This window comes from Wyeomyia smithii, chromosome 2 (assembly GCF_029784165.1).
Source record: "Wyeomyia smithii strain HCP4-BCI-WySm-NY-G18 chromosome 2, ASM2978416v1, whole genome shotgun sequence".
NCBI classification, from domain to species: Eukaryota; Metazoa; Arthropoda; class Insecta; order Diptera; family Culicidae; genus Wyeomyia; species Wyeomyia smithii.
Window position 1 is genome coordinate 209259764 of NC_073695.1, and position 27942 is coordinate 209287705.

The 27942-nt window shown below is 40.0% G+C and overlaps 1 protein-coding gene across 8 annotated transcripts in view; it reads left to right on the forward strand.

Annotated features, from left to right (window-relative positions):
- Window positions 1-27942, forward strand: part of LOC129723020 (mucin-2-like) — a 176114-nt gene continuing 148172 nt past the window's right edge. For 4 of the 8 annotated variants that reach the window (XM_055676944.1, XM_055676947.1, XM_055676951.1 and 1 more), the window contains exon 1: window positions 3-730. The gene's annotated coding sequence lies outside the window, so the exon portion shown is untranslated. Of the gene's footprint in view, window positions 731-27942 lie in introns of all 8 variants that reach the window. The other 4 variants (XM_055676945.1, XM_055676946.1, XM_055676952.1 and 1 more) reach the window with 4 other exon arrangements.

Sequence of the window (27942 nt, forward strand, 5' to 3'; positions counted from 1 at the left end):
TTATGTCTAGCAGCTGCGCTGTCTAGCAGGTTGCGCAGGGTTCGGGCTAGTTAGTCGATTTTTACGCGTACTACCGACTGCACGTTCATTGGTTTGGTTGGTTCAGTCTGACATTGCAATCTTCTGCAACCTGGCGGAAAATTTATGGCGTTAGGATAGGTGAGGTGAGCCTTGCTCAAAACGACGACGGCGAAAAGCCAAGAAAAGAGTGTGCGAGATCGATTTCAGCGGAATTCGTTACGGCGATCGTGCAATTTCCTTGCGTTTGATTAACTTAAAATGGTTTTGTTGATTAAAGATCGATTGTCGTAAGCGTTTGAAAGTAGCGCTTAGTGAGCTGGAGTGCGGCCAAGTGATGAGTTTTTGGCGCATTTTTTAATTTCAATTTCGAAATAGGTTTCGCGCGAAATCGAAGCCTGTGGAGTGATTTAAATTCGACCCAGGGTCGGTAGCTAGAGTGTTAACAGAGTGCCGTATTTTAGCTGTCGATTTTGGCTTGTGATCACGGTTTTGTGGATTGTGAAGCATTATTTTGAAAAAAGTTCTAGTGAAATCCAAAAGTAAAACAAACGAAAACGTTGCACTGTCGTGTGGTCACGAGACACGAGTGGAGTGTATCAGAAATTTCGGAGTGAAACTAAAAAAAAATAAATAAAATAAATTAAAGTATAATCAAAGGATTTAGTTGTGTATACTTGAGTGTGTAATCCAGGTGTTCTGTTTTTTGGAGGTGAGTTGCACTAAGTTTCACCTTTTTCGCGCAAAACCATTTTTCCTCACAAATCTGTTTAATTGTTCAAATTGACCAATATAAGAGGATTGTGTTTTTTTTTCTGACAGTAATAAATACTTGGGAATAATCATCTTTTCATCATTAATCACCAACTAATCAATTGGCACATACTTTCGAAAATCACATTGAAACTATTCAAGTGGAAAGACTTAGATTAAATAGAAGATGGTTATTGCCTCTCATAGAAACAAAACACAGCGTGTGAAAATAAAAAGCAAGATGGCAATTGAAAAACCTCTTGGTATACACATATATAATTGGGTTACAACATTTAGGAGACTCCATGACAAAAAATATTACAAACGTATTTCATTTAGAATATCGTCCATCAGCTTCGAGAACCTTTTCCCATCTTCAAAGCAGCCCGTGAATTCCGTCTTATTCAGTAGAATCACTTATTCTTCATCGAACCGATTGACCGAATAGGTTAAAAGGTCGTAAAACTAAATAAACAAACTAATAACTTATTCTTCAACATCAAGGAGTCAATTTTGCCAATTTTATATTCCATTGATTAAGGTGAAGGTTGTTCTAGACAAAGCCATTTCCAAAAATTTAAACAAGGGGTATGAGGGGATAGTTCTGCTGTATAAGGTGCATTTTAATAAATGAGTGAATGGCATATTACATGACTCAAGCGTTATATTTTAGTAGGAGGAATCTTTGAAAAATTTACCTCCGAAAACTTAAATCTCTACTAAAATGTTGTCTATACACTAGAGGAGTAGTTGACTTTTACCTAGGGATGTGTCCGCTAAGAGCATTTCTCATTTAAATCACATTTGAAACTGTTGTTTGTAGTCAACACGATTAATGTACATACAAAAAAAATATACATACAAAAATAAAATGTACAAAAAAATTGTTTTTTCAAAATATTTATTAATAATTTTTACTCCATCTTGCAACAAGTTCTAAAAGTTTCTAGATGACATCAATTTCATATGGTTGAAATTAAAAAAACTATGCTTTGGATTTCAGTTTGAATTTTACACAACTACAACTTGGTCATAACATTTAAGTAGATATAAAAGCTTTTAATACTTCCGAATTTTCAGGATAATTTCGTTGTTTGAGGGTTAAGTTTTTCACAAATCGGGCAACATGTGGCCGAGGCTTGTCATGCAGAGAAATCAGTGTCTCCTATTTAGTATGCCATATGTTGCGTTCAACGTGCAAGGCTCGGGTTGACACAAAACCAAAGCAAAGCCTTGGCGCTATATTCCGATTCGGAACTCAACTGCGCTGTGTTGCTTTAGCGATGTTTATGCGGTTGAGAATGTAGATGCTCATACAGTTCATCGACTTCATGCAATGAATTGGCTCGAATCAATTGTTTTCGATATTATTTTTTTTCCTGTATGGACTTCCTCACTGCGACCAGAATCGTTGATCTATTGTGAGATATGCCCGGGTGTCTGCTGTATCCCGCACTTCTATTTTTAGCAATACCGCTATTGAGAAGTGGCATGCTTATTATTGTTTTTGATCAGTGCTTGTGTGTAATGTACTTCCCCTCGTTTTACACACTTACTCTGTTTTTCTATACCGAGCCTCCTTCCTCCTGCCAAATATCGCCAATAATAATTCCCTGGAGAAGTTTCGTCGTGCGTCCTTCTGGCCAGTTTTATTGATAAGAGGGACTTATTTTTTGTTAAGAGGAAGTCACGCAAAGGTATTATAGAATTCAGCGTAAAGCAAGGGTAAGTGGTGGCGAGCCTGAGAATAAATTCATACTTAAAGTCCTTTTTGACATCGAATGGCCTGATTCTACTAAGATTCGAACCCACGACCATCCGCTTGACAAAGCGGACTCTGTAACCTTGCGGCTACGGATATAAATCAGACATCTCATTTCTTTCAATGACCTGACTTTCATTGAAAATTGATGCCGCTGAAGCTGAAGGTCGTTTCAACTTGAGATAGTGAAATTGCAGTTTTTGTCACTTTCTTTTGCAGTGTCGAAAATTTGCAGCACTGCGCGGGACACCAATTGAGCGGTTAAGGGGTAATATCTACCAAAAAACTCTTTTTTCGCCATTTTTTTTAATTGGCCTAAATCATGCTAAAACTATCCAGCAATCAACATCTACATCGCCCATGTACAGATCATAACTCAAAGTTCGTTTGAATAAATTTTTACCGAACAACTTTTATACTACAAAATCACATTTTCCGTTTAATTTGGCGATGTTCATTTTTCTTTTTATTTCGAGGCTTTGTAAACTAGCAGTTACCTACCTTAGTTACCTACGATCGTTATCGTATTTCAAATTTGAAGTATAGAGGTCTCTGCATCAAATTTTGACCGTTATAGCGTCACTACAGAACGTGTTTACTCACAATTTCCCTTTGTTTAGTCGATCAGCCGTTCTCGTTGTGTACATTCTTTGTTTGAGCTTTTCTATACTTTTTAACTGTGAGTTATATTCAAAAGTACTTAAATATGAGTGACAAGTTTGAGCTTTGCGTGGGATCAAAGTCAAAGTCGCTGACCATCGCATGTCTGATATCGCGAAAGAGGCTAGGCGCAGCCATACATCAGATGACAAACAGGAAGAAGAGGAAAATAAAACCCAGGAAGGACAACTTTACAGCGCAGGGATAGCTGATTGAAGGTAAAAAAATTATTAGGGGCTTTAAACAGCAATAAAAATATTTTTTCTATTCTGCAAGAGTTGCTCAATCCAATGATATGTTTTTTATATACCTTACATCTCAAATGTCCTGTAAAAAAATTCATGAAAAAAGCCTTGTTTTTTTGAGCATTTAGTAGATATTACCCCTTAAGTAGAGGCACAGAGTTGAGGGTAATCTGTGCTTACAAAGAGCATATTGAAATATTGTTTCTGTATAATCACTTTTCATGCTTTTTTTTTTTATTTGTATGTTTTCGCAAAATCTATGCGTCCACCAAAATATAGAAAACTGTGATTTTTTATGCTAACCATTGTACTATTGAAAAAAGTAGAGCCTTATTGAATGCAAGTTTCAACAAATCAAAGCTGAAACAAGGACTCCTTCCCCAGTAAAGCCGACGCTAAAGTATACAAACGAATTGACTTCATACCCGGTTGGTTGTTATTGTTGTTTTACACGCTCTAATCCACAAAGGCAAGTCCAGACGTTTAACTCTCAGTAGTCACGTATAAAAGCTAACATGCAGAAATGTAGTCCTCATTGCATAAACAACATAAACTGCAGCAAAAAAAGGTTGACTCCTACTGGAAACTGGCTCAACCCACAACAAGGCTGAGCAGGCGACTCATTCGATCGCAGCGTTTCACATCAGATGGACCAACCAGTGGACCGCAGCATATTCTAACATGTTAGTAATTTTGTCCGGATTTGTCGCGTTGCGTTTGCTTTCAGCTATTCAGCCACCTATTAGTAGTGAGTGGGCCGGTAGTGTGTTGGTATGATCATTATGCTTATTGTTTGCTTGCTTGCTTGTAGTGTGCGCGGAGCTGAAAATGACACGATGACTAAAATCATTCCGTGTTATCGGTAAATGGCAATCCAAAATCAATACTTCTCTTCATGGTTATTAGTAACCTGGGTGAATAGAAGTTAATTGAAGAGAGTTGAAAGAGAGGTATCACTGAAATTTACCGCCTGGAAACACAATGACATAAGGCAGGCTGTTCTAATTCCACATTGACATTGATTATTATTTATTTTATTAAAGACACTTTACACTTATTGTGTGCATTCGTGTCTGGGGTTGACATTTCGGTCGTGTCTAAAAACAACTTCCTTAATTTTTTTTTCAAAGTAAAACTAAAGACCACTAAACTCAACCGAGAGGTAAAATTGAAATTACTTTTACTTTCAAAATTATTTTTACTTTCAAAAAAAATTTGTCGGTAAATTGGACAAATAAGAGCGTCGAGATGAATATAGGAGCGATTACCCTGAAAATGCTTATATGTATTCTACATGTAAATTATATTTGAAGCTATGTTTGAATCTCCAAGTCTAAAGTGTCCATATTTTCAACAAAAAATCACTGTTGAAATGTTACTAGAATACAACCAGATTTGTTCAAATCCTTCCAGGAGAGAAACGTATTTGTTTAAATTCTAGCTGGGTTCCTGAGCCTCACTCGCGCTTTTGGCGATTAATATCATCCGTATTGCATTTTTCGAATTCTTCTTTTAGATCAAAGTACATTCGATTTCGCTCGTTGGGTCATGTTTAGTTTGGCTCCCACTCGTTGTGCTATAGTCCAACTAAATCGGAGTCGAACATCATTTCTAATGATTTTCGTTTGAGACGATTGTGGATGGATTTTTTTCTACTCAGAAAGTACAATTTATTCTAATAAAAAACTGAATGAAACTTTGACATTTTTGAGAATATTTGAGAAAACGTTATTGTTGACCACTTCTTTATGTGATCACACAGGCTTAGGTTAAGCGACTTTTACACTTGGGCTTATGCTGCGTATTAAGCATTCCTTTGCAGATTTTTACCATGGCGACATCTATAAATTACGTAACACAAAAAACTTAGTATTTTGACCGCCGCCCCCTCTCATATGTAACAAAACGTAACGCAAACGCCTACCCCCATAAAAATTACGTACCGTTATAGAAGACACCCTCCCTCCGTTCTTTCCACAAATAGTTGAATTTTGAGTTACTGTGTGACTTATATAGTTCAGTTAATTTCTTTCTTAGAAAAGTTATTCACTTCAAACGTTTAGAAAAACATTAAGGGGCCATCCACATACCACGTGGACAGATTTTTAACGATTTTGACCCCCCCCCTCCCCCTCCGTGGACAACTGCCCATATAAATTTGAAAAAAAATGTATGGACCGTGGACATTAGCCAACCCCCCCCCAAAGCTGTCCACGTGGTATGTGGATGGCCCCTAAACAATTCGAATCATGAAATACTGCCTTTATATTTTGATTCGAAAAATCGTGATCGCTCTAGATTTGACTGTGAAAAGTTGATTTAATGTACTCAATGTCTTACTTCTGGCGTTTCCGGTTTCTCGATCAATCCACCTAACAGTTAGGTAAAACAATTTTTTTCTAATTTTCAATAAACCAGATTGCTTCCTTCAGCAAAGTTGTGGAAAAATTAAAAAGAAAAACAATTGCTGAATACAGCGATGTCCTATCTGTACATTGGACACGACAGAATATAGTCTTTTGTGGAACACCCTTTCTTAAAATCAGTTTTTTGTCTATAATTTTGTCTATTGTTTATTGAAATCTGGCAGTTTTTCGAAAAAGACTAAGAGAAATGAGTTAATACCTCTGCTCTGGGTTGGTGAATGAAAATGCTGAAATGCGAAAGCCAATATTTTTTGTTACATGACGCTGATCATCCCTCCCCTCTTCCCCTGTGTAAAAAACCGTAAACCTTTAGCAATGAAGTTTTTATAAGCGGATTCAGAATGTACGTGTTTTTTACGCGGATTTCGGAACAAACGGGATTTTTCACGTGGATTTTTCTACACGTAACGTATCGGATAAAAAAAAACTTTAAAGTATATTCGTTTTTTTTTCGATTAACCTCAGTTCTTTTCAAGCATTAGAACAGAGAAATTGAAAAAAAATACAAAGTTGCTTAGTCAACAAAACCTTGAAACTGTTATTACAAAAAAAGATTAATTGATATGATTTGCTACAGAATGAAGCAGTTCTGTTTATCTTCATAATATGTCGCTGTGAAAGTTTTGAGTATCGAAAGGAAACGAAATAAAATTCTACTTCAATTTGGATGGGACATCTTAAACAAATTCAAACTTTCCTCAATTTTTTTGAGTAAAAGGTGAGTGAAGTTATTTCTCTTGTACTAATTATACGAAAAAAGTGGACTGGTTAGACATGGTAACAACATTTTTTTCTATTTTAAATTTTGTCTTAAAGGTCTTCCACATGCCTTTTTCGTTTCACTTGTCATACATTACCAAAAAAATATGGTCTTCAATATTCAATTAAAAATACTCATTTTTTTGCTATTTCTTAAAATTTTTGTAGGGGAATCGTTCCATTATTCATCTCAGCCCCTATATTCTTCGCATGGAACATCCAGCTAAAACAGTCTACAAATCCGTAAAACGGAAGTGTGAGCTCTAAAAACTAACTTGAATGCTTTGAATTTTGTTTGTTTTTTTTTTTACGTGTTGAAGAAATAGAGGTCGCCAATACTTTATGTCATTGAACGATTTCTGATGCAAACGATTGTAATGAGAAAAATCGTTAAACGTCAATGCAAATTTGTAACTTTGAACATTTTGGAACTCTATACCGTGCTGGATCGAAACCCATACAGTATCGAAATCCGTACACCTTGATGTTTTTTCAGTTTTAAGCATTATAAAAATGAAAGTTCATATGATAGTTACATTTATATTGTACATGTAATCATCATATGAATTTTCATTTTTATATTGCTTAAAACTGAAGAAAAACATCACGGTGTACGGATTTCGATAATGTACGGGTTTCGATCCAGCACGGTACAGCGTTCCAGTCAAAATGATCTGAATACAAAAAGTTTTAACCGACTTTTTCTGGTTTGAATAAAACTTGGCAAACGTATTTTTGGCTTTACAAACTCAGGATTTTCCGAAGGTGGAGAAATTTTTTCGACTCTGTGTTTGTATTTCGGCATACACTTTATTTATTGTAACTCAGCAACATTTAGCTGTATCGAAAAGGGTCTCCTACGAAAGGCAGAAAGTCAAAAGGCAGAATCACGAAAGGCAGAATATTTCATAAGGCAGAATAACGAATGGTAGAATTATAAAGAGCACGAATGGCAGAATAAAAAAATGGTCTATTTTCTTTTTAACAACACACACACTCGCGGCCTTCTGCTGACTCTATTGTCCAAGTGTATGCTGTCCTTATTCGCTACCGCTCGTCCGGACTTAACTTAGGGAAAGAAAACCTGTTTCAATAATCATAGAAAACCAGTAGATCAGTCGATTATGCGTCTTCGCTGCATGAATGTTGTATGTTAATTATAACCAACAAGCCGTTGAGACTAGTGTAAGTTATACCTATCATCTGAAAATTCCTCTCCGCGATGCCGTGAGAGTCTTGAGGACCTGAGCCAAACCGGTTTGTGGATTTAGGATCTTATAATTAGGCTTGATTTGCAGCTTCCATCAAAACTGGTCATTGCTTGCGACCAGTTATTATGTCTGGTTACCAAATAATATTAAATAATAAATATAGAGTAGCAGCTTCGATACCGTTACCAGGATTCGCACCAATTTGCCATCACGCACTTGGCTATCGTGAGTCAGGTTTTGCTACCAGTGATTCTGCCTTCCGTGCCCTTCGAAATTCTGCCTTTTGAAATATTCTGCCTTGTGTGGACGGTCATAGAGTTCTGCTTTTCATGATTCTGCCTTTCGTGCTTCTTCCTTTCGTGATTCTGCCTTTTCTGATTCTGCCTTCTGTGGCGAACCTATCGAAAAGCAGTTTAAAAATGACTAGGTAGTAGGGAACTAATATTGCTCTTTAAAAAAATATACAGCGAGAAAACAAATTTTTTGTCGATCACGAATGACACTGTTAGAGTCAAGTTCAAATTTCAGACCACCGGTATGACCGAAACTAGATCGCCCATTAATCATTTATTAATGAGTGATTTGAAAGGGACTTAAAATAATCATTCAGATTAATCCGCGAATGTTTCCTATAGAATTCCACATTAGAATCGATAATAGCACCTGCGCCTCATTTATCTCCGAGTTTACGCTTAATTAGTACAAACATTGTTAGGAGTGTCAGAGAATAATTTTTCCATAAATCTTAACCGTTTCTTGATTACTGCCTTCAAGTGAATTGACATTGTTATTTCACTTGAACTGTTGAACTAGAGCAAACTGGCTACATTCACTATTTAATACCAAAGCCACCGGCAGAATACCTTCTGTAGCATTAGCCACTTATACAAAAGCTTATGGTAATCTACTACCGACAAGTGCAGTGTCACGTCATCGTTGGTTGGGATAGAAGGAAGACGTTAAACCTTGTGCTATGCGTGCCAGCGGCCATCCACTACACTCCTAATCGAGAGACGAGATTTATTGGTGTCGAATATGGTTACGAATTCGATTACAACACCGCCTAAAACTATAATTTAGGAGTGATCTTTCCAACTTCCAAACCAAGCATTACCCAGTAGCGAAAAGTTCAAATTGCAGACGTCTCACGTTCTTCTGCCTGGCGAATCCCAAGCTAAAACGATGATACTTAGCAGTTAGTGCTTCTGACTATTAAGTTGCAAACTGATAACTTTCATAAAAGCAGCGCATTGTCAGGTGGTTTTCGATTTTCGTTATGAGTGCGGAAGGCCTTTCAAAACCTTGCTCTTTGCCGGTATTAGTATTAGATCAAGGAGCAGGCCCGACTCGATCTCCCGTCAAGATCTAACCGATGTTGTCGCTGGTGGCTAGTGCATCGACGGTGGTGAGCTGCACGCGATGGCGAGCGACGGTTAGGTTGTTGTTGATCATAGTAACTAGCCGTTCGGCTGACACGGTAAACTAAACTGATTCCCTTTCGTTTGGAACCAGTTTTCCGCACTCGATACAGATATAATCGGACTCGGCTAAGAAAACGGTGCTAGAGTGTTGACGACGATGACGACGACGGTGGTGTCCACGTCGGCCTTAGGCCAACCGGAGGATGCAAATGAGACCGGCACTAACGCACACCGAATTGCAGTTACGTGTGGCAGTTAGTGAGCGCGTGCCTTATGATATATGTAATAATTCTAATTACAGCAGACTAACGAAGGCTTTACAGTACCTTGTAAGGTGCAAGTATAAAGCAGTTGCTTTTGCCAATTGCTTTCACATAATCAATCAACCAAAGTTTGTTCAATAACAACGGTTTGCACAACCAAGTGGCAAGGGTCCCCTCGTTTTATTGACTATCGATATTGATTTTATTTGATTTACTCATCAGATGCTTTGTGACAAACCAAACTTTAGTTGTAAAAAGTACGGAATGAAATTCTGAATATTTTTTATGCATTTATAACATAGATCTGCTATGAACGGATGAACAAAAAATTAATTAGGTACGTATTTTTACTAAGCAAAACTCACACAAAAAACAGTTTCATTCTGTGCCGAACACGCATCAGTATCGGATGTGTTTGGTGATCGCTCCGATAGAATATAAAACAAAAGACGCGCGAGCAAGTGTTGGCATTGTTTGCCTGGTCGAGTGAAGGTTCAAGGTCGCCCGCCTTTGTGCAACTGTTTCGCATCGTGGCTGTTTGCTTGTGCGTAAGCCGATTTGGCTGCTAAGTGATTTGTGCTACAGCAGTGGACGAGAATCTCAACACAAAGGAGGAAAAAGAAGAAGCCAACAGTTGACAGCGAGTTGTGTCGCTGTGCTGAGTGATCACACACCCGGCTCGCTGCTGGTGGCTGTTTGGAGCTGCTGTATTGGTGCTGCTGGCTGTAACGGCTGCAGCTTCGACCGTTCGGACAACCAATCCTGCTGAAAGGAGAAGTAAAGAGGTACGTGTTCTGTCGGCGCTAGTGCGCTAGATTTAGCGCGATGGATGTACCAACCCCGAACCCCTCCGACCCTGTCCCTCCTGCCAACCCTTCCTCTGTTAATTCTCCAGTCCCCCCTCGCACCAGGCTTTACCCGGACGGATCTCAGGGCAGCTTTACTGTTTTCTTTCGGCCAAAAGCAGGACCGAAATCGAAACCCAACAGACCCAACAAGCTCCGTGTCGTGGTCAGCGACCTGGAACAGGTCAACGCTATTGCTCGCTCCGAGCTTTTCACACGCGAGTATCGCGTTTATATACCCGCACGAGACGTGGAGATCGACGGTGTCATAACCGATTCGAGTCTGTCGGTCGAGTGTATCTTGGCAAGCGGTTTTGGCTGCTTCAAAAATGCTTTGTGTCACGACGTAAAAGTAAAGATCATAGATTGCAAGCAATTGCGGTCTGTGTCTCTTGTCAACGGCACAAAAGTGTACACTCCATCAGACTCGTTTCGTGTTACGTTTGCCGGATCTGCTCTCCCTAGCCACGTCTCGATCGATCGGGTTCGTTTGTCTGTGCGATTGTATGTACCCCGTGTTATGAATTGCACCAATTGCAAGCAGCTAGGCCACACAGCCGCCTACTGCTGCAATAAGGCACGATGTAGCAAGTGTGGAGAAACTCATGCGGACGATTCTTGCAGTGTAAATGCTGAAAACTGTATTCACTGCGGGGAAAATCAGCATGAGCTCTCCACATGCCCGGTGTACATGCAGCGCAGAGATAAAATCAAGCGGTCACTTAAGGAGCGTTCAAAGCGATCTTACGCTGAGATGCTGAAGAAGACCGTGACCACTTCTACCATAACATCGAACCCCTTTGATCTGTTGTCCTCTGATGAAACCGATTCTGACGATTCACCAGCGGGAACAACTTATGCCAATCCTGGGGCGTCTAGAAAGAGGAAAAATATTTCCTCTCCTAAACTTCCCCGAAAAGGTCCTAAGATTTCCCAAAATGAAATGAAAGTTACAAACAAACCAAACAGTGCTGAGGAAAAACCGAAGCAAACTCCTCCTGGGCTTGCAAATTTAAAGTCCCAGAAGGAGTTCCCAGCACTGCCAGGATCATCTAAAACCCCAGTTGTTCCTTTTGCACTCCCAGTTGATGAAACAAACTCTGGATTAGTGAAATTTTTGACATTGTGGACTGGATTTTTGAAACTTTCAATGTACCCGATCCAATTGAAATTTTTCTTACAGCATTCCTCCCAACAGTTAGATCATTTTTGAAGCAGTTGACTGCCTAATGGCCCCTCCTTGCCGCGATTGTATCCTTCGATGCCTAATTCATCTGCGTATACGAAGGATTCTATCTCTGTCTTACAGTGGAATTGTAGAAGTATTTTACCAAAAATAGATTCATTTAAAGTTTTTATAAATAGAAACCAATGCGATGGATTTTCCCTTTGTGAAACTTGGCTTACTTCAAATATTGATCTCAACTTCCATGATTTTAATATTATTCGCCTTGATCGAGACACCCCATATGGAGGAGTACTTTTAGGGATTAAAAAGTGCTATTCTTTCTATCGTATTAACCTCCTCTCGATTCCAGGCATCGAAGTTGTCGCATGTCAAATGACAATACAAGGTGAAGAGCTTTGTATTGCCTCAATATATATTCCTCACAGAGCACAGGATGGGCAACGGCTGCTCTTTGATTTAATAGAACTTCTTCCCTCGCCACGTTTGATTTTGGGAGACTTCAACTCTCATGGTGTGGCTTGGGGTTTCCCTGACAATGATAACCGCTCCTCTTTAATCTATGACCTTTGCGATGACTTCGACATGACTATTTTAAACAACGGTGAAATGACACGTATCCCGAAACCTCCAGCGCGCCCAAGCGCTTTGGATCTATCCTTATGTTCGACGTCGCTACGGTTGGATTGCACATGGAAGGTAATCCTCGATCCTCACGGTAGCGACCATCTGCCTATTCTTATTTCAATTACTAACGGTTCAACTCGCATGCGACCAATTGACATTCCGTATGACCTCACACGGAATGTCGATTGGAAGTTATACGAGGAAATGATTTCAAAAGCGGTCGAGTCGATTCAACATCACCCACCACTTGAAGAATACAACCTCCTCGCGGGCTTAATCCTTGACGCCGCGTTGCTAGTCCAAACGAAGAAATATCCCGGCGTAACGATCAAAGAGCGGCCTCCAACTCCGTGGTGGGACAAAGAGTGCTCCGATGTCTACACGCAAAGATCCGACGCGTTTTTGGCCTTCCAGAAGGGAGGTATACCCGACGACTATATACGGTATTCGGAGCTTAATACCAAGCTTAAAAGCCTGGCTAAAGCAAAGAAACGCGGATATTGGCGTCGGTTCGTGAACGAGACGTCAAGGGAGACATCGATGAGCACTCTTTGGAACACAGCCCGAAGAATGCGGAATCGCGTAACGGTCAACGAAAGCGAGGAGTCTTCAAGTCGGTGGATATTTGATTTTGCCAGGAAAGTATGTCCGGACTCTGTTCCTGAGCAAAACTTTGTTCGCGATACGTCTCCGGGTCACGACGCGATAGAATCACCTTTTACGATGGCAGAATTTTCAGTTGCCCTCCTGTCCTGTAACAATAACGCACCTGGGTTAGATAGAATCAAATTCAACTTGTTGAAGAATCTACCCGGCAATGCCAAGAGGCGCTTGTTGAACTTGTTCAATAAGTTCCTGGAGCAAAACATTGTACCGCAGGATTGGAGGCAAGTGAAGGTGATCGCCATCCAAAAACCAGGAAAACCAGCTTCTGATCACAACTCTTATAGGTCGATTGCAATGCTATCCTGTATCCGGAAATTGATGGAAAAAATGATACTCCGTCGTTTAGACCACTGGGTCGAATCAAATGGTCTACTATCAGATACTCAATTTGGCTTCCGCCGTGCCAAAGGGACGAATGATTGTCTTGCGTTGCTTTCAACAGATATTCAGCTGGCGTATGCTCGCAAAGAACAAATGGCGTCTGCGTTCTTGGACATTAAGGGGGCTTTTGATTCCGTTTCTATTGACATTCTTTCGGGTAAACTTCACCGACAAGGATTTTCTCCAATTTTGAACAATTTTTTGCACAATTTGCTGTCCGAAAAGCACATGCATTTCACGCACGGCGATTTGGCAACTTTTCGCATTAGCTACATGGGTCTTCCCCAGGGCTCATGTTTAAGCCCCCTTCTTTACAATTTTTATGTAAATGACATCGACGAATGTCTGGCAAATTCATGCACGATAAGACAACTTGCAGACGACAGTGTCATCTCTGTTACAGGAGCCAAAGCTGCCGATTTGCAAGGAGCATTGCAAGATACCTTGGACAATTTGTCTGCTTGGGCTTTACAGCTAGGTATCGAATTCTCTCCGGAGAAGACTGAGATAGTAGTTTTTTCTAGAAAGCATGAACTTGCTCAGCTTCAAACACAATTAATGGGTAAAACGATTTCTCAGGTTTTGGTAAACAAATATCTTGGTGTCTGGTTCGACTTTAAAGGCACCTGGGGTTGTCACGTTAGGTATCTGATGAAAAAATGTCAACAAAGAGTGGATTTTCTTCGTACAATAACCGGACAATGGTGGGGAGCCCACCCAGGAGACCTTATAAGGCTTTACCAAACAACGATATTGTCTGTCATTGAGAACGGGTGTTTCTGCTTCCGCTCCGCAGCAAACACACATTTGATCAAACTGGAGCGAATACAATATCGTTGTTTGCGTATCGCCTTGGGTTGCATGCAGTCGACCCATACGATGAGTTTGGAGGTCTTAGCTGGAGCACTACCATTGAAAAACCGCTTCTGGAACCTGTCTTCTCGCATTCTTATCAAATGTGAGGTCTTGAACCGTCCTGTGATTGAAAATTTTGAAAGGTTAATCGAACTTAATTCTCAAACCCGTTTTATAACATTGTATTTCAATCACATGTCCCATAATATTAATCCTTCTTCGAATATTCCAAATCGTGTCGACTTATCAAATATTTCTGATTCTACTGTGTTTTTCGATACATCCATGATAGAAGAAACTCGTGGAATCCCGGATCATTTACGCGTGCAGCAGATCCCCAAAATTTTTTCCAATAAATATCGAAACATCAACTGCGACAATATGTTCTACACTGACGGATCACTTCTTCATGGGTCCACTGGCTTCGGTATTTTCAATAACAATTTAACCGTCTCCCATGAGCTTGATAATCCTGCTTCTGTTTACGTCGCAGAATTGGCTGCAATTCAGTACACCCTAGGGATTATCGAAAAAATGCCCACGGACCATTATTTCATCTTTACGGACAGTCTCAGTTCCATTTAGGCTCTCCGATCGATGAAAGATGTTATGCACTCTCCGTATTTCCTGGGGAAAATACGGGAACATCTGAGTGCTTTATCCGAAAAATCTACTCAGATTACCTTAGCGTGGGTCCCTTCTCACTGCTCGATACCGGGCAGTGAGAAAGCGGACTCTTTGGCTAAGGTGGGCGCAACAAACGGTGGAATTTATGAAAGACCAATTGCCTTTAATGAATTTTTCTCATTTGTACGTCAGAATACGATCATCAGTTGGCAAAATGCTTGGACCAGAGGGGAACTGGGAAGGTGGTTACATTCCATAATCCCCAAGGTGTCGACGAACCCGTGGTTCAAGAGGTTGGATGTAGGTCGGGATTTCATTTGCGTGATGTCCCGGCTTATGTCCAATCACTATAGATTTGACGCGCATCTCCGTCGTGTTGGGCTCGGGGAAAGTGGTATCTGTGCCTGTGGTGAAGGTTATCACGACATAGAGCACGTTGTTTGGTCATGCCCTGTACACCGTGACGCCAGGTCTAAATTAATAGCTTCCCTGCAGGTCGAAGGTAGGCAGTCGGCTGTTCCTGTTCGTGATGTCTTGGCAAGCCGTGACCTATCCTACATGTCCCTTATATACGTTTTCCTGAAATCCATCCACGCCCCAGTTTAGTCCTACCCCCTTCCGCCTGCATCCAGCCTAACGACAAGAACACGTTAAGACCCCGGATCCGGAAACAGCAATCAGACCCGCACGATACTCTCAAGGCCCGAGGGAGACAACCCAATATGTCAGTCCGTAATATCTTGGCCCAGCAGCGGAACATGTGTTTACCTATGGCAATGAAAACCATCATACAGTAAACCAGTGCTTTTAATGCAAAATAATATAGCTTTAAATTACATTTAGTTTCAGCTCGTAGTCGGCAGCGAGGATAAAAAATTTGCTTTTAGTTATTAAGATACTTTAGAAAGTAAGCTACCAGATATAATTGGCGCCGTTAAACATTAAATTGTATTTGTGCCGTGTCAAATAAATTATAGATGAACAAAAAAAAAACAGTTTGCCGTTTATTTGCAAATGTATGTGAGCAAACGAAGCAGTTTTAAATACACCAAATGGGAAAACAAGTAGATCAGTTGATTGCCTCCAAGAGTCTACCACTACCGTGAGTAGCTAACCCAGCCAGCCAGCGGACACCACAGTGGTTTTGAACCACTTCGGTTCCTTACTCTGGTTTATATGTTTATTACCGCATCATTCCAACTTGCACTATGTAGGGTAGATGATGATTTCGGCATTACGATTAGTGATTGTTTTACCATCATCTAATAATTTTTCTCATCAACCAATAAAATACTTACACAATCTCTGTTATACTTCGATTGCATCTCAGTTTTTCTTGTTATGTTATATAGAAGTAGAAAATAAGGTGAAATGATTGTTTATGTATTATTGAAAAAGATTTTAAGGAAATGGCAAAGCTCATAAAATTAATCTTGTTCACTTGCCAGAGTAAACCTTTCTGATACATTTTCATTTTTTGAAATTTTCAATGTTTCGCTTTTCTTTTGTAACGCAAGGGTTTGATTTTTGTTTCACAAACACAATTCCAGTGTCATGTTTCGACTAAAAAATGAAAATTACAAAAAAGGACCTTAACAATACTCGATTTTTGTGAAGTAAACTTGAAACCCTCAAATCGTAAGAATGTCTATAGAGTGACAAAAAAAAATCCTTTTACTTTTTTAGGTAAATGTATCGAATCTTGCCACCAGTGATGGATATCATGCCCGGAGATTTTTAAAGTTAAGAGCGGGGGCTGTCTGCATTGTTGCAAATGATAAACGATGCAAAATAATATGATAGCTACTAAATTTCTTTCCTCTACAAAGAAAAATTTATTTACTCAAAACTGTTTCACACTTTCTTATAGTTAGTTACTTAATTTACCTTAACAATTCCTAACGGCTGATCGAACCCCTTATTCTTGTGACTATGTCAGCAAAATATTTCGATGAAATTTAGTAAAATTGTAAAGACTCGCCGTAAATTCGAAGTTTTCAAATCTCCTTTGGTGAAATTCTTCAAAAGCAACTAGGTGCGCAGGATTTAAAAAGGAGGGGAGCTGGCATCGCTGGCGACGTGTGTAGACGCTTTATTTATTGTGTCCGTGATACGCGTTTTATTGTGGTATATAGCACGATAAATTGTGAATTTCGTGTGGTAATTGTGGGTAAAAGTGTTTCGAGTATTATGACAGTGTTTTAAAAGTGATTTGGAAGTAAAACGATCTGGAAATTTAAAGTTTTATTGCCGTTATTTTCACAATTTGTCGCCTAGCAAATGGCTGCTTTTAAAGCGCAGTGTTGTGTTGGTGACTTTCCTTTGATACGGTAGTGTGCAAGCTTATTCTCCGCCGACGGCACGATCTGCTGAGAGGCAGAAACTGAGAGAGCGGCAGTTGTAACCATAGAAACAAGTTGCCTATACTTGTTTGCGTGCGAGCGGAGGCATGTTTGGTTTGCTGAAAGCTGATTCAATGGCTAAGATAAGTGCATACATTTACAGACATGTTTGTTTATTTATAAATGACTCGAAGGTAGTAGTTTTCACCGACAAGAATCAAATTGTTTTATATATATATATATATATATATATATATATATATATATATATATATATATATATATATATACACCCAATATATGAGTGACGGCGTTAGCCGTGCCGAGGCAGAGGAGGCGGAAACGGTTACGAATGAGGAACTCATCGCGATCGCCAACTCCCTGAAGGTGAGCAAGGCACCGGGATTGGATGGGATTCCGAATCTGGCTGTGAAGAAGGCCATCAAAGAGGCCCCCAGACTATTTCGGGAAGTCATGCAGAAGTGCCTGGATGACTGTACATTCCCAGACAGATGGAAGCGACAGAAGCTGGTCTTATTGCCGAAGACAGGGAAACCACCTGGTGACCCGTCGGCATACAGACCGATATGTCTGCTCGATACGGCGGGTAAGGTGCTCGAGAAGGTTATTCTCAATAGACTGGTTAGGTACACCGAATGTGCAAACGGTCTGTCGAGTAACCAGTTCGGCTTCCGAAAAGGCAAGTCTACGGTGGATGCTATTCTGTCCGTCACCAAAACAGCAGAGGTAGCACTCCAGCGTAAAAGATGGGGCATTCGCTATTGCGCAATCGTCACGTTGGACGTGAAAAATGCGTTCAATAGTGTTAGCTGGGATTCCATAGCCCACTCGCTTCGGAAACTAGACATTCCGGTGTCTTTGTACAGGATTCTGGAAAATTATTTCCAGAATCGTGTGCTAGTTTACAGCACAGACGAGGGTCAAAAATGTGTCCCAATTACCGCAGGGGTTCCACAAGGTTCCATCCTGGGCCCGGTACTGTGGAATATCATGTACGATGAAGTGCTGAAACTAAAGCTCCCCCAAGGGGTTGTGATCGTTGGATTTGCGGACGACATCACACTTGAGGTCTACGGCGAGTCGATCGAGGAGGTTGAGTTGACGGCTTCGCACTCTATAAGCGTCGTCGAGGACTGGATGCGCTCCAAAAAACTGGAGCTGGCGCATCATAAGACGGAGATTTCAGTTGTCAATAACCGCAAGTCGAAGCAACAGGCGTTGATCAGTGTCGGGAATTGCACCATCGCCTCTAAGCGCTCCCTGAAGCTGCTGGGGGTGATGATCGATGACAAGCTCGCCTTCGGGAGCCATGTCGAATATGCCTGCAAGAAGGCTTCAATGGCTATTGCAGCATTATCTCGCATGATGTCCAATAGCTCAGCAGTGTACGGCAGCAAGCGGAAACTTCTAGCTAGCGTGACTTCGTCCATACTGAGATATGGCGGGCCAGTGTGGTCCAAAGCACTAGGTACTAGTAAACATCGGAGTAAGTTGGAAAGTACCTACAGGCTCATGTGCCTGAGGGTTGCGAGCGCGTATCGAACTGTGTCATACGACGCAATCTGCGTCCTGTCCGGCATGTTGCCTATCAGCATAGCCATTAAGGAGGACGTAGAATGCTTCGATCAACGTGACACAAGGGGCATACGAGGTACCAGAAGATCATTCTCGATGATCAGATGGCAGCAGGAGTGGTCCAATTCCGCGAAGGGTAGATGGACGCATCGACTTATTCCGGATGTATCCGGATGGGTCGGGAGGCGCCATGGAGAAGTGAACTTCCATCTGACACAGATTCTGTCAGGCCATGGTTGCTTTAGGCAGTATCTACACAGATTCGGGCATGCGGGGTCCCCCATGTGTCCCGAGTGCGCGGATGCGGAAGAGACTGCTGAGCATGTCTTCTTCGTGTGCCCTCGTTTTGTGCATGCGCGGAGCGACATGATGGTAGTGAGCGGGCCAGACACCACTCCGGACAACCTAGTTCGGAGGATGTGTAAAGACCCAAACATTTGGAGGGCGGTTTGTACAGCCGCCTCTCAAATAGTTTTAGAATTGCAAAACAGGCGACAGGTTGACCACCGACACGCCAGTGTTAGCTAACGGCCAGTCTCCAGGTTAGTTAGCTAAGTTAGCAAAAAGACCTAAAGAACCAAGAGGGTGCACAGAGCACAAAAGCCGCTCCCCGAAGCAATACCTAGCGGTGGTCCCGGGGAGTATTATGGGCTGGAGACTGAAGGGGTTTTAGTGGGTCCGGTCACTGATTCAAACCAACCCCACACTCCCTGAGGTTGGTCACCTCAGGGGTTTGGATGCAAATTTCCCCTTCACCTGAAACAAAAAAAAAAAAAAAAAAAAAAAATATATATATATATATATGTATATATATATATATATATATATATATATATATATATATATATATATATATATATATATATATATATATATATATATATATATATATATATATATATATATATATATATATATTTCGTGTTGTAGTGTGTGCAGTACAGTATGATTTTTTAGCGATGAATTTGTGCGTCATTTAATGGCGAATTCATCTTTCATGTGTAGCTACCACAGCGTAGCATTTTCGTACTGTTCTGTCATTCATTTATGCACCGCATGAAAAGGTGTACCAGCCGATTGCTGTTTATCTATTTTGCGATATTTCATAATGTTAAAATTGTCTTGAATTTCCGAACTGAAATATATCTGATGACTATGTTTTAATATCCATTGTCATTCCTTTTCTATTTATGACTTCACTAGCTTTTGAATAATTATTTTTACGCCATAGCTAAGTTTTGTTAAATATGCTAAATTTTTATAGGCGCAGATCCAAAACGGTGAAATGAATAATAATTGTTCTGGCATTTTGTAAAGGGTTCAGGAATACTGTAATGGCGTGTCAAGCTCGTTTCCGCAGCTGTGCTACACCGTTCTGGACTACACTTTACAGCACGAAAACGAACACGCAAGCGACGCTACACTCAGTTGTCATATTTTTCGTACGGCATTTGAGAGCATTTGTTTTTGTTATTAGTGTTTTGAGACTGCACCCTGTTTCTTTCGGGTGTAGTCCAGGATAAAGTGTGTAGTCGGATACAGAAAAAGTATAGTCCGGAAAGTGAAAAAAAAAGTACAGGACAAAACTGTAGTCCGGGTGTGAACGTGCCGCGGAGACGAGTTCGACATTACTTCTGCTTTTACGCATGTCGTTTGACAAAAAGGTCCCTATTGCTCAGCTTAATAATGAGCCAACATAACGCGTAACATTACTTGAACTCATCACCCAGAGAGTACTGGTGTGGTTTGTGGAATTCAGAGTATGGTGCATTGTTGCTAGTCGAAGTCGAATTCTTAAAATTCAATTTTTTCGATTTGTCTAGTTTTTGAGCAGAGGTTTTTGTATACTATGTCCCAATAATGACTAGTTCGGCATTTTGTCAACAAACTTAAGATATATTTTTTGGTCAATCTGCGTATCTGCATTTTTCAAATTATTGGGGCTTTGGATGCATGAAACTTTGCCAATTTTTCTATTTGATAGGCAACACTCGCATCGACAGCTAATAGAGAATCGGCGTGAAATATCGTGCTCCCGAGCGTCTACGTCGGTAGTCGGGGATTGAGCGGTCGTGCATAATGCTTTGGTAAAACGCGTCTCCGGCCCGGGAGAGTTTTATGATATCTTAGTTCGAATCGTTCACTTAGTGTGGTATACCATTTTGCGTTTCACTAGGATGTACCACACTTACCTGTGCGTGACCCTACAACACTCTTTAGTTTATTACTGCTTTAAATCGGTCTCAAATCAAAAAATCGCTTTTATAGAACAGACGAACAGTATAAAAGAAACGTCGTTAGTCGACCTGTTAGGCTCAAAGCCAGATGCCCGGGTGACCGAATATCTAGAGACTTTGCGTCGATACCTTTCATGAGGTCGTATTTTCTACAGATTTGTTATAACCGTGTTATAATTTTCGATATAAATAGGGTCACTTCACGAAGAAGTGATAGGAGTCGCGAGGCGTTATCGTGGACTCAACTCTTGTAGCTTTCGTAACATTGTGTAGTCAGCTGAGATCAATCAATGGGAGATACGTTTCGGTAGTTGCATAATAGATACATAAACAGATGTTCAAATATTTGAGTCGGTCTTGATTGAGTCATAGGTCCGGTATCCTCGCGTGCGCTTTATTTTTGCGGTGTTACTTCATCTAACATATTGATCGCGTTATGACTTCCGTGGAAGGTATAATGAACTCGTACGTGCGATATTTATTATTATGAACCCGGTACTCGAACTCAGCGCATCGTTTACCAAAACGAAACCTGCTGCAAACCTTAACCTTTTCTCCAACATCCCAGTGATTTCTCGTGGAAGTGCAGAGGTGTTCTCGGCTTCCAATAAAGCGAGTATCACGTCAACATATTCCTATACACACTCCTTCTTTGACCTGCATTCGGATGCGGCCACCAGTTTTTACACATTGAAGATGAATGTTAGTCCCAAGCATCATCTGTTGGTTCTCTGTGCAATTACAGCTGATCTGGCAATAACGGAGTAGCAACCGCGGGCGGTCAATCATGCTCATGCTCATGCTCAACTAGGTGCGCAGGATTTAAAAAAAAAATTGTTCAAATTTATGTCTCATGCTATTTCCAGAGCAAGTTGAGAATAATTTCGCTGTCTCATAGAAATTTCGCTTCTACCCGGGGACCAGAAAACTACCTTCTAGGTCCGAAGTAAATTTGCATTTACGCTGAGACCAGGAAATCACCTCCCAGACCCAGAGACTTCGACCCTAGATCTAGCCATCAGCCTTAAGGTTTTCAGGATAGATGATTACTTAACAAAGATACGCCCCTGTGTTGTATCAACGCACGAAATTGGCAGAGAAAGTGTTCTGAGGTTTTGCTTTCGATGCCGCAAAAGCTACAGCTTATTGAGATGACAGTGTCCTGTGAGTAGAACTGTGAATTTCCTTAGGATTCTCTTATTGACCCTAAGAAGCGCAAGGCTCTTTTCTATTGTCGTAATCAGGCATGCGCAACGGTACACTCTTTTTTTTACTGTCTGCTAAGGGGCCGTTCCTGAACCACGTGGTCATATTTTGATCACTTTTTATACTCCTCCCCCCTACCCCCCGTGGTCTTTCGTGCTCTATATTGTTCGAAATTGAATTCGAAGTGGGAAAAATGCAATAAAATAAAAAGGTATTTCATGAAAAAGCATGAAATTTGGTTGGAGTCACCGTTTGCTCTTCTTGGATCCGATAAGAATAATACACTAAAGTCGCTTTTCGCGCGGGGGATGCGTGCCGCGTAAAAAGAAACCGCGTAAATTCCGGAATCCTGAATTCTGAATTCTGAAAGCTACTCAACCAGAACTAAAAACGGCGATTTGCAAAGCTCGTTGAAAATAACTCCCCAGAAGAACTAGGATTTGCTGCTACCGTTTCGAACAACTATTTCAATTCGTCTGAAAATGACCTACAACTTGACTTAATATTATAATATGCATCCTGAAGAATTTTAAAATTGTTTGTTACTCTGGTAATTAAATACATATAAAAAATAATGCATAAAGGAATACCTGAAAAAATCTTTTTCTTCGTTATAATTGTGCTTAAGTAATTTTTGCAATTGTGTAAAAGTAAGTAAATATAGAAACCGCAGTTTTCGTTACAATATACAATTCTTACAAAGAGATTAACGGTTTCTGGTATAGGATGAGTGCGTTGGCGTTTGGGACAGTTTATTGATTTAGTGAATCACATAAGACCTTTGGTTTTTCAGATGACGACAGTGCGTTGAATGTGTGGGAAGACGGGACAAAAATCAAAACTTTATGAATTCGTCGATGAAACACATGAATGTAATAAGACCATTTATTATTCATTACCTTCAGAGCTACTAATTTCATAGAAATCTTATAAGATTCTCTTAATCGCAAAGTTGTCCCAAACAACAACTTCTGAATTCTTCTACAAAAACTGTTCGTTTTTCCTTAAAAGTAGTTCATAGTTATGAAAACTGTAGTTTAAATAAATTACTCGCTTTTACATAACTGCTAAAGTGACTCAAATGCAATTATAACGAAAATAAAAAGCAAATTTATGTATATTGTTTGTTATGTTATATTTATTTAATTACCAGAATAAAACATGTAGATACTCAGATGTGTGTATGTGCTCGTCTTGATGTTTTCCATTTTACTTTGTTTGACTATACGAAGAACTAAGGTTTTCCCAACGTTTTGAAAACCATCGAAAAATCGACACGGAATGGGAATTCAATGTCTGTCTCGGACGCTGACGTTTGTTATGCTTGTATTAGTATTTGTGATACTTCCTAAGCTTACCCACGCGTGAACACGTGTGAGTCCTTAGTGTATCTAAATAAAAAAATAGAGAAATGATCTTTGTCTATGGCTCAACGCACTGTGCGACACGTAGCGATTTTGGTTAGAAATAAACACGACTGCGTTATTTTTAATAGAATGCAGACTGCACTGAATCTTACAGCTCAATGGCCCAAAGTGCAGGCGAGAGTGTTTGAGTGTTAATCACTGCAAACCTCTATTATCTATTTAACTCGAAAAAGGAAATTCATTATTCATTAGCTGCATCTGGAGGGCACCGATATAAAGCTATCCACTAAAACCAAATATTTAAAATCATACTTGACCAGCAAGTAAACTGGAATGCTCAAGTCGAACAAACTATTACCAGGGCTACAAACGCTATATAAATGTGCAGTAGAGCCATTGAAAAAATCTAAGGTTTCACACCGATCACAATACATTGGATGTCCTGAAATAACGCCTTGTAGTGGTCAGAACGCATGCATCATCCACTCAAGCTAAACTTGGTAAAATCCAACAATTGGCCTCTGCATAAATTCATAGAGCTAAGAGTGGTACTCCATCGAAAGCCTCAGCCTTTAATACTACACCTTCTGCCACTTTATCATCTGGTTCAACTAGAAGCGGAAAAATCTGCTCTTAGGCTGAATCGGCACGTTTATCTAAAAGATGGAGAAGGAGAACAGGACATCTTGAAATACTGAAAGATTCCCAAATATGGAAACAGAACGAGAAAATCGGAACAAGTTGGATCCAGAATTCGGGTGAGACAGCACTTAAGGGTAATATCCAGCAAATGCTCGAAAAAACAAGGCTTTTTTCATTAATTTTCTGAAGGACATTTGAGATGTAAGGTATATAAATAATATATCGTTGGATTAAGCAACTCTTGGAGAACAGAAAAATAATTATTACTACTTTTTTTTACAAAATGGCGGCTGTGCAGTAGAAGTCGTGCCCAACTCCACCCATAACCAAAACTATTTTTTTTCATCTTCTACATAAGTGAGGTAAACATGATTATATTTTTAGAATTTTTAACCGCAAAAAAAAATTAACTTTAATTGTTTATAACTTTTGTTGTTGTTAATAAATCGCAAAAATCGTGTGTACTTCACTAGAAAATCTAATTAAGAAACTACAGTTAAAATTTCAAGTTAGTTGGATGTAAACTTTTTCAGTTCTACTGCGCGCCGATTTTGAAAACATGGTTTTGAGAAAAACGTGTTTAAAGTTTCAAAATGCTATAGATTTAAGAATCGCAATAATAAAGCCCCTAATAATAATTTTTTAACCTTTTAGTCAGCTATCCCTGTGCCGTAAAGTTGTCCTTCCTGGGGTTTATCTTCCTCTTCTTCCTTTTTTTATCTGATCTAAGACTGCGCCTCCCCTTTTTCGCGGTATCAGACATGCGATGCTCAGTGACTTTGACGAGGGTGGGGTGGCGTCCGATCCTACGCAAAACTCAAACTTGTCACTCATATTTAAGTACTTTTGAGTATAACTGACAGTTAATAAGTATCAAAAAATGTACACAACGAGAATGGCTGATCGACTAAACAAATGGAAATTGTGAGTAAACATGTACAGTAGAGACGCTGAGCGGTCGGAACTTGATGGAGCGACCTCTATACTTCAAATTTGAAACACGATATCGATCATAGGTAATTTCTACTAGTTTACAAAGCCTCGAAATTGAAAACAAAAACGTGCATCGCCAAAATAAACGAAAAACTTTATTTTGAAGCATAAAAGTAGTTCGGTAAAAATTGATTTGAACGAATTTTGAGTATGGATCAGTACTTGGGCGATGTAGATTTTGATTCTAGGATAGTTTTAGCGTATTTAAGCCAATAAAAAAAAATGACAAGAAAAAAAATTTTTTGGTGGATATTACCCCTTAAAGCCCTGAATTCTTGAATTTGCCATTTTAAACTAGTGTGAAAAAGGAGCTGGCTAAACCAGGAAGCTAGGCAAGGGTCATCTACTAACTTTGTTGGTCTAATTCCTTTCTGTAAAGTCTCACCGAGCGCTATATTAGATAAGCTCGGTGAATGAAAAAAGCAACGATCAAAGCAAATTAGGATTACGATCAGGGAAAAAAAATGTAATAAGCGATGACACTTTTTTGATGACATCCAAGAGTGACCCTCTATGACAGTGTTGATATTGGCAGAATAAAGACAGCCGACAGATAAAATATAACGACTATAACGTTGCCGTCTAGTTTCTCATACACGAATGTTATTTGTCTTTGCTGTTCACATTATTCCCATGTCGACGATAGCATGTGTGGTTTTATATAACATTCGGTATGCGATACACACATTCTTCAGTGCACAGCCGCTCTATTGCCGAGTTCGCCATTTTTTGCACGAAGCCTTTTGGTAAAGTTACGCTTCTTCTTCCCACAGCCTTTTTAACAGCCCTCACACGACATCCATCAAAGGCAAATAAAAAAACAAAGGGAAAATGTCTCCGGTGGATGCGAGCTGTTATAGAAACGCTCTGTTCGTGTAGTGCGGACACGAACGTCTGTATAAAAAACAGCTTCTTCTCTTTTCTACATTCGCAATCCCGAAGACCCGAAAGACCTCCAAATGATGCCGAATCGAAACACGGAGAACATTTTTCGTTTCCATTTGTGATGCGCTGTTGCCAATACGTTCTCAATGCGACTCTTTGACTGCACGATAGGTATCACGAACAAACAGCAACAGGAAAGAAAACCCTTAGGGGCCATTCCTAAACCACGTGGTCATGAAGAGGGTGACGGGGGGGGGGGGGTTTGTCAAAAGACCACGCAGGGGGGTGGGGGGTTAACGAAATGACCACGTGGTTTTTTTCCTGACTTATAATTTATTGTTTCCACCAAGTCAAGAATTCATAAGAATTCCCTAACAAAGTCAAGAATGAAGTTTTTTTTATATTTTTCTCCGAAATCTAGAATGTACTGAAGGTTAATAATAAAACTGTAAAAATTCAAGTGAGTTTTTGGAAAGGACCACGTGGTTAAAGTCGCAAGAGGGAGGGAGGTTGGCCAAAAGAGCAGAAAACTTATGCAAATTTTCATAAACCTGCTCAACTGTGTCCTCTGGTAGAGACAATGTCAAATATCGAAATACACATGATGTTCTTTTCTGCCGGTCCACGAGCGGTCGGCATTGACCTACGAAAAATAAAACATCTCGCAGAGTTGCAGTAAATTGCAGCTAGTTCTTATATATTTTGTAGAGAACACTTCAAGCAAACTTTTGATATACGCTTTAGACAGGGCTGGATTTAGGTGCTGGGGGGCCCTGGGTAGATATTTTCTATTCTTAAAAAAAATTAGAGGGAGGAAAATTTAATTTTGAATTGACTTAGCGCTTCGCTGAAAGGTGACGAGCAAAAAAAAGGTCACCACTCTGTCTTTACGTCTGGCGCAGAACTAGGGGAGCCCCTTTGTGTCGGAAGGCCCGGGGTGTTTGCCCCCTTCGCCTTCCTTTCAAATCCGGGCCTGGGTTTAGAGAGGAACTCGATGAAACTTTTTTTGAAAGGCAAACGAAAGTTTGAGTTTGCGTTTTTTCAAGGATTAATACCTTCACCAATTCATCATACCGATTACTCATACACGGAATCGAAAGTAAGTCTCTGTATCCATGAAGTATAATGCACTAACCTTCATTGTTATTTCCCATTTTATTTTATTGGAATACACGAAGTAATTAAGTTTTACCAACGTTTAGAAAACGCGCGACAATTAAGCACGAAATGTGAAACTAATAATTGCTCTGCGCTGACGCTCACTATGCTTGCGATAGTATTTGTGACGCTCTCCAAAGCTCACCAATACTTATTTACAACCCAGGAGGCATTTGTGGCATTAAGTGGTGAGATGCATTATCAAATGCTCCTTCATTATCAGGAAATGCTGCCAGGGGAATTTTTTAGCCTGAACGGCTTTTTTCATTTTTCTGGGAAACTGGGAGGTTAATCAATGTTAACCCAGAATTCCCCGTAAATAGTTCTTCTTTTTTCATCCGACTGACTGACTTGATGTGATTGTTTCTGTCGGTTGGTATTCATAAAAGTATTGCCAAATGATGGAACTATCATTTAATTTCATTTTAAGCCGAGAAATGTTCTATGTGTCAAATGATACCATATGGCATCATTGGGTTGACTCGAGTTAATGAAGTCATAAATAGTTATTTTTTTGCACAAAGAAGCTCTGCAATATGAAAAACCACCATGCTGGAGATTAAAGCTTCAAAACACCATTAACACTCGTAGTGATAATGAAACGGATACTCTGCATAAATTATATCTCAATCATCAAGCTTACTAACACGAAATAAACATTTCACAATGAAGGTCAAGGGTTGACTCGTTGATCAGTCTCGAAGTGGAACGATACGAAATACTTTGCCGTGGCAATTTAGAATCCGGCAACCGCAACCAGATTACAGAAGTTTACTCTCGAGTGATTGATATTTCGATGAAGATAACTCGG